At 55.8% G+C, this 8,025-nt stretch overlaps 1 protein-coding gene across 16 annotated transcripts in view; it reads right to left on the minus strand.

The window, feature by feature from the left end:
• MYO9B (myosin IXB) overlaps positions 1–7,920 on the minus strand; it is an 86,700-nt gene extending 78,780 nt beyond the window's left edge. For all 16 annotated transcript variants that reach the window (XM_078054000.1, XM_036095364.2, XM_078053979.1 and 13 more), the window contains exon 1: positions 7,822–7,920. The gene's annotated coding sequence lies outside the window, so the exon portion shown is untranslated. The remainder of the gene's footprint in view (positions 1–7,821) is intronic.
• Between the last annotated feature and the right edge of the window lie 105 nt (positions 7,921–8,025).

Genomic DNA, 8,025 nt, shown 5'->3' on the forward strand with positions numbered 1-8,025 from the left:
CCTTTCCCAGTGACCAGTGGGCTCCCTAAATGGAGACTCAGAAGTCTCCCAGGGAAGGGGGTCTAGATGGGTGGAAGAGACCCCTTTGGGGACCCCTCTCCAAATCACACAATCCACCTGCTGTCATGCCCAGGTAGAAAGCCACCTTGAGAACCTCCTGCGGGCAGCCACAGTGACAACACACAAAAGCTGTGCTTGAGACCTTGGCTCACGAAAAACAAGGGAAAGGGGCCCACGGAGCCCCACTGTGCTTTTAAAGGGATCCTCACAGACCTCAGGCAGGGCTCCAAGGAGGCTTCTGTGCCAGCCTGGTCGCAAGGGACAGAGCGGGCCCACTCCTTGGCCGAAGTGCCCAGCATGGGTCAGCCACTCAGGTCCACGGGAACCCCCTCACCTGGAGGACAAGTCCCCAGGACACCTGGCTTGGGGAGCAAGTCCTGCCTCACTGGCTACCTCATGCCCGGAACCTGGAACAAAGCAATTGCTCACCTGGCCGTTCCTGAGCTCTCTGCAGATGAGCTGTTATCACTTCAAAATCCACGTTGCCTCCCACCGGGGGCCCCCCCTTGGTTCTGGTTTCTTCCACAACATCCCCTTTGCCTCGCCGCACCTGGTGGCCCCCGCCCCCCCCCCACCCGCCGGTTTTAACTTCAAAATAGCGTCTTGGTCTGGTAAGACTCTTCCTTCTTTTTAATACGACTTACTGAGGTAGAATCCACATACCACACAGCTCACACGCTCGCAGGGCACGGGGCGGCAGTCTGTGCTGTGTTCAGAGACGCGGGCTGTCACCACCACACCACTTCAGAATATTCCCCTCTCAGAAAGAGACCCTGGACCCTTTCTTTACCACTTTGTCCTGCCCACAAGACCCTCAAGCCTATCCTCATTTCCCGTTCCTGCGGAACAGCCTGTGTCACCGGCCCCACTCTGTCCCCCCAACACTTGTGGCCGCAGTGTGGGGTCCTCGGGCCCCCAGAGTCGCCTTCTCTCCTTCACCTGTGACCCTGGGCCTCATGGCCTTTACCTGGGCCAGGGCCCCTCCTGGCCACGAAGTCTACCCTCTGGCCTGGCTTCTGCCATAATGATCTGGTTCCACTTTTGGACCCAGTGAGATCTCCCAGGCAGCCCACAGCCCAGGGTTCTGCTTTGTCAACATCTTTGGTGATGGCCACTGACTGGTTCCCCTCCCAGCTATCCACACATCATCACAGAGGCAGGGGGTAAAAGTGTCCCTGTGGGCCAGCCACAGGCTTGACACATGGTTCTCAGCCCACTCTTCTTGCCCTAGAGCTTAGCATTCTTTCATACCGGCTTTCTCTCCCAGGCCGACTGTGGCCCCAGGGGACATCTGGCAATGACAAGAGACAGTTTGATTGTTCCGACTAGGGGAAGGGGAGCTATACTGGGGTGGGGGTGGGGGAGTGGATAGAGACCAGGAACGCTGCTCAGTATCCTATCCCAGAGAACAGTCCCCACCACAGAGAATGACCTGGCCCTAGATTTCAGCAGTGCTGAGATTGAGAAATACTGTGTTAATTATTTGGGGGGGAAAAAAAAAAAAAAAGATTTAGGTCCCTAGCTCATGTACACATCAGAATACAAGTCCTGATGAGTTAAATGGTACAACCCAGGGTGATCCCTCCCAGCATCTGTGAGTTACAACCTCTCTCCCTCCCTACTCGGTGCATTTATGTGCGTGCGGCATCCTAGGACCTCAATTAAGTAACAAAATTATAGAACACACAGTCTCTTAGGTCCCATGGAACCCCTAAACCAGTCAATCTGGGGTGACTTTTCTCTAAGGGGACACTTAACGATATCCCGAGACATTTTCGCCTTTCACGAGTCAGGGGCGGGAGGACCGCTACTGGAATCTAGTGGGTGGAGACTGGGGATGCCCGTTCAACACACTGCAACACAGGACAATCCCCGCCACAGATGATGCCCCAGCCCCAGGTGTCACCAATGCCCAGGCTGAGCAACTGTGACTTAAATAAATAAGGAAAGCAATGTTCACACACTTTGAGGGTGTCCCCAGGGCCTCCCAGGCACAGGAGACATCAGCAAGATTCCAAGGCCAAGTTCACCTGACTGCATGATATTTAGAATGAGGGCGCGAGAGAGTGGGTCAGCCTGGCGGCAAGACTGCCCCAGCTGCCGAGGCCTAGAGACACCTTTCAGGCTCTTTTCTCTACCTGGCAGCCCACCCTCAGCTTCTCCATCTTCATCTCCGCTCCTTGCTAAGCCAGCAGCCAGACTCCTATGGGACCGCTGAGGGGAGACTGGCTCTTTGAGGGTCTGTGGGCTGGGCTTGGCTCTGGCACTTTCTTTGTATCTAGTGTCTGATAAACAGCATCTTCACATGACAGCCGAGGACCCCGGTGATCTTCGCAAGCAGTGGCCAGAGACCCTGCCTGCCAGGAAATGAAAGCCCCGGGGGGCATGCCAGAGACCTGAGAAGCTACATTTCAAGTATTGCCCCTTGGCTCCCTCTGGTCCACCCGTCCTAGGACGGGATGGAGATGCCCAGAGAAATGAGTGGGTAGATTCAGGGCAAAGCCCCAGCAAGCCTGTCGCAGATGCACTGCTCTGACTTCACTTGTGAGGATGCAGAGGCACCAGCCTCCGAGGGAGATGACCTTGGCCAGGGCTCATCGGGGGAGCTCTCACGTGACCCTCTTCCTCCCCTAACAAGCCCTGTCCGGGTCACAAGCTCGCCTTGGTGCTGGGCACCTCTCAGTGGGCCCGACTCCTGATATCTACATGCTGGATAAAGAGGCGAGGGCCGTTCTGTTCTCTCGGTATCCCTGAAAGCCCACTCTGCACCTGCCTCGTTAACACTTTTCGCTGGATGATTTTCAGATCTTCCAGAAACTTTTTTTGTCCAATCACCTATGGCAGCAGCTGGTCCCCAAGTCATTTTGGTTCATTAACAGAGCCCCTTTTAGATCCCCTTCCCGTGACCATGGCAACGCTGAGGACAGAGACCTCCGTACGCCTAATTATAAACCTTAGCCAGCCCCCAGGCAGACACACACAGTCTCCCAGGCCTGGTTCTAAATACACTGCTTGTAAAGTCACACGAGATCCACTCCCCCCTGAGCTGGGTCCTTGCCTCTCTATTGTCATCCCAAGTGTAAGGACATGTGCGAGATCTGGAAGATTCCTAACAGGATGCTTCCAAAGTTGATGTGGCCAACTTGCCCACCACCCTTAAGATGTTTATTTAAGAGTAAGACTAAACAAAATGAACTCTACTGGTGCAAATATTTATCCAAAACTTCTTCACTAAATAAAAACCAAATTTGTCCCTTACTCAGTGTTAGGGGCTTAAGCGGGTCTCAGCTCACCCCCACTCCCCCATTCATTATGTTGAAGTCCTACCCACCAGCAGCCCAGAATTCGACTGTATTTGGAGAGAGGATTTTAAAGAGGTGATTCAGTTAAAATGAAGTTATTAGGGTGGGCCTGATCCAACAGGACTGGTGTCCTGACGAGGAGATTCGGACACAGACACGCACAGAAGGAGGACGATCTTGAAGACAGCTGACTACACGCCAAGGAGAGAGGCCTTGGAACAGATGCTCCCCTCAGAAGAAACCAGCCCTGCCAACACCTTGATCTTGGACTTCTGGCCTCCAGGTCCACGAGACAATAAATCCCTGATGCTTAAGCTGCGGGGTCTGTGCTTCTTTGTCCCAGTGGCCCTGGGAGACTGCTCCACTCAGCAGTGACAGTAATGCAATGCCCGTGGCTGGGTCCCCTCTTACACATACAGCCCCGTGGAGCAGGGCAGAGCTGGGTTATAAACGAGTGAGTCAGACCGGACAGCTTATTCATTGCTCCGACTAACCCGCAGGCTGAACCTTTGAATCACTACTTTATTTATCATCGGGCATGGGCTCAGAAAGTCTCGACGAGGAAATGAGTAGAACCCAAGCTCATCGGCTGTGTTTCTGAGACATGCCTAATCTCCGAAGCCCGTGCTGGGCCAAAGTGAAAAGAGGTGAAGTGACAGGGCCCGTCGGGGACCCGGTGATGCTCAGACAGAGCCCTTTGTTCTGCGACTCTGTCTGTTCCGGACGAGGGCAGAGAGAAGGGCCTGTCTTGCTCTGCGGGGAGGCCGAGCAGGGGCTGCCGAGCAGAGGCTGCCTGGCACAGTTGGTTGGGGATGCTGGGCACACAAAGGGGTGGTGGATGGGGACTGGCGGGGGAGGGCAATGTCCAGAAGGGGTCGGGCGGCCCCAGAACGTGCTGTTTCCTCCCACAGAGATACAGCAGCAATGTCTTGGTTGGGGAACAAGCAGAGGAGGACGCACGACGAGCAAAAGTCAGACAGCCTGTGGATGAGGAGTGGCCAGCGTCTGGAGCCACGAGGGCGAACGGGACAAGATAACGTGGCTTTAGGAGCCACACTGATCTGGGGCCACCCCCAAAGTAGCTCTCGAGAAGAGAATCTAATACCTCTAATCTCGGAAGAAAAGCAACAATGTGTTCTGAGCCGAGGGACGGTTCCTGCAGGAATCCAGGTCAGTTGTAAGACAAAGAGAAGGACAATGGCATCTGCTGTCCCCGTGAGCGAAGGTGGCCCTGGCTCACCTCTTGTTCCTTCTCTGCTGCCCATTCTGGGGGCGTGCTGCCTCACTCCCCCCTCAGTCCTTTTCCAGGGCTGCCTTTTTTTTTTTTTTTTTTTTTTTTAAATCAGGACTCTAGATTAAGAACTGACCAGATGGCAGAATTCGGTTGCCGGCCGCTTTGCCCCCACGCCTGCCCTTGGCAGCAGTTGTCTGGGAGCTGACCAAACACCAAAGACCCACTGAGGCAGACGCAGGCCTCGGGCTGTAACCAGATTTCACTACAGAGCGGGGGTTCTTGTGCCCTGAGAGACACAGCCCCATCTGGAGACATTTTTCGTGGTCACGACGCAGGGGGTGTATGCTCTTGGCGTCCAGCGGGTGGAGACCAGGGACGTTGCTTGATATCCTGTGGGACGGCCCCCACAGCAAAAAATAACCCAGCCCCAATGTCAGTGGTGCTGCAGTTGAGAAACTGTGCTCAATTTGGTCTTTGCCAATTTGAGGTTACTAATAATCCTTCGTGTTTCTGGAAAGCCCAGGGAGCCATCTCTGGCATCGCCGCCTGCCTGAGCCTCAGTTTCCATACTGAGAAAAGAACCAGGACTGCTTGCCGCCAGTTGGCAGAATAAAAGAGATGGGTATAAAAGGGTCCATCACAAAGGATGCTCAATAAAGGGCAGGGCAGTGCAGGGATCTGCTCGTGCAATTCCCTCTTCCTGGCTTGATTTAACACCTCTGTATCCTTCGAAGCCTGGCTTGGACCTTGCCATCTCTTCCAAGGATACTTGCCAGAATCCCCCAAGCCCTGAAGCTTGCACTGGTCATCCCTCATTCTATCCCACCATGTCTGTTGCTGCACTGACCACCCACTCTGCATTTCATTATTCCTGTGGGAGGGAGAGCACTAGAATATCCCCTCCTCTGTGGCAGGAAGGCTCATCTCTGTCGCCGGGGCCCAGCCCCCAGCGCTGGAAGGATCAGCCCTTGCTGAATTGAACTCCTGAGCCCACATAAGACACAACTTCGGGGAGACGAGGAAAGGGAAGTGGTAAATTAACAAGCCTCTGCTGGGGACAGAAAATAGAGCATACAGGCAAACAGAAAGGGGACATTCCTGAGTCTCTACCCTGTCCTCTGAGCCAGAGGCCTGGAACTGAGGGAGAGTCTCACTCAGGGATTTCTGACCAGAAAGGTGTAGCTGAAGCTTTGGGAACAGATATAATGTGCAAAAGCAAACATGGAATTTGTGGAATTTTCCATGCGGAAGATAAAGGAACAGTAAAAAAGGCTGTTTTTGGATACAAACTATACAATGGAAAGCTGAACACAAGTGGGATCACTGCAGTGGGGATTCATTGTGTAAAATACGAGGAGGCTGTGTGCGGAGACGCTAAGATTTTCAAGATTGGGTTCTAAAGTTGAGAAATGCTGACTGAAGCCAACCCATTCATTTTGCAGGTGAAGAATCAGACAAAGAGACTTGACGGAAGTCGGGACCTCCAACATGAGAGCCTGCCTGGCCTCACTCCTGCTACTGGGAGACAAGCACCAGGGCCATGCAACCAGAAGATTCCAGTCCTGTTCATTGGGGGGTGTCCTAGCCAGGGCAAGCCCACACTCAATGTCTGTAGGAGGCATAACTTTGGGCTCTGATCACGTGCCCTGGGGCAAGCAAGGCCAAAAGCCACCTTCCATAAGGGCCAGAACATTCTGGAAGTAAAGGAAGAAGTTGTCTCTCTGTGTCCCTCTTTATAATCTATCCAGATTCATCTCCTGAACTAGCTATAAACCCAGCCCCCCCCCCCCACCAAGCCCTTCTGGCAGATCCTGGACAAGGATCTCCACAGTTAGGAAAGAAGAGAAATTAATGCGGATTAAAACTACCCAATGCAAGGCCCTTGACAGAGCCGGGCCCATCAGACGATGAAATAACCTCCCAGCTCAGCTGCCCAAGAGGCCTCCCACTGCTCCTGGATGCCATAAGAGTCTGGAGACTCCAAGACCAGAATACACCTCAGGAAGGTAGGAGCTGGGACCCTCCAATGGCAAGACACGATGTCCCCACCAGCTCCTACCCCAGACAAAGAGGTGCAGGAGTGGCTTTCCCTTAAAGACCCCTGGCCTACGGAGCACCGGGGCACCAGGGCACCAGGGAAAGAAGGGAGAGCACGCCGACTGCCTGCCCCGTGGCTGTGGGCTGCCCTGCCTCTCCCCAGCTGAGCTCACAGCCGCCGGGGGACAGATTTCCTGTATGTCGTTTTACCCATTTAAGTCCAAGGATACAACTCCGAGGAGGTGGTGACAGCCTAGCACACGCGGGTGTGTGCACACCCACTCCCTCCCCTCTCAAACCCAGTTCCAGGCCCCAGTGAGGTCTGGAGGCTCCTTCCTTGCTCCCTGGGATCCCCGGCTCCAGCCAGCCCTGTCTTAGGAGGAGAGTGGCATGGTTTTCAAGTCTGGAATACCATAATACCAGCCCAAAGGGCACTGGGACTCGCTGGGGGTTACCCAGCGGTTGGGGGTGAAGTCAGGAAACAGATGAATCGAGAGGAAGGGGGCCCCAAAATCCCATGGGTTGCACCCCAACGTCTGTACCCTTGTCCTTTCCTCTCCCCCTCAGCACCCCCCTGAACTGGCTCTCGGTTCTCGCCATGAGTTTTCTCCCCCTCTCCCATCCCCCAGAGCCCCCCTCCCCATTCCGCCGGCCACCACACCAGTGGGTTCGGACCTCCAGAATCTGAACACCCACAGAATCTCAGGCGCTTCTCTCCCCCAGGAGCCATTCCTCTACCCCTTCAATCGAGGGCAGATGCCCCCAGGCCGTCCTGTAACTCTCCCCCCAATCGCACCCCGGCTGTCCCCCCACCGGCCTTGCCCCACGTCCCCCGCCTGGGCCTCTCAACCCCGCCTCCTTGCCTTTCCCCCTCCCAGCCCGTTTCCTGCGACCCCCAACTACCACTAAAGCCACGTCCTCTTCAGAGAAACCGCTCAAAGCCACAAGACCTGCTCACTCTGCATCCGCAAACTCCCTTACCAGGCCCATTCCGTCAACTTTCTCCTTAACCGTCCCGCTCCCACTCTCGTCTCCGGCAACCCCTTCACGACCCCCAAGCTCGTTCCCGCTCCCTCGACCCCAGCCTTAGCGCCTCCCAACATTAACCCTCAGCTTCGTAGCCTACAAGACAACCCGCCAATGCGAGCTTCGAGAGCAAGCCCCCAACCCGCGGCCGCCGCCACTCACCTGGGCCTCGGCCGCCGCGCGCCGCCGGTCCCGGGCCGGGTCCCCGCCCGGCCGCCCGCCCGACCGCCCACCACTGGTCGGGCCGCTCCGCCCCGCCGCGCCCGCCGCTCCCCCGCGCGCTCCCGCTTCCGGGTTCCGGAGGGGCGGGGCCAGGGCGTGACGCCAGCGCGCAGCGGGGCGGAGCGCCGCGAAGACCCGCCCCCT

This window comes from Halichoerus grypus, chromosome 1, assembly GCF_964656455.1.
Source record: "Halichoerus grypus chromosome 1, mHalGry1.hap1.1, whole genome shotgun sequence".
In the NCBI taxonomy this organism is placed as follows: Eukaryota; Metazoa; Chordata; class Mammalia; order Carnivora; family Phocidae; genus Halichoerus; species Halichoerus grypus.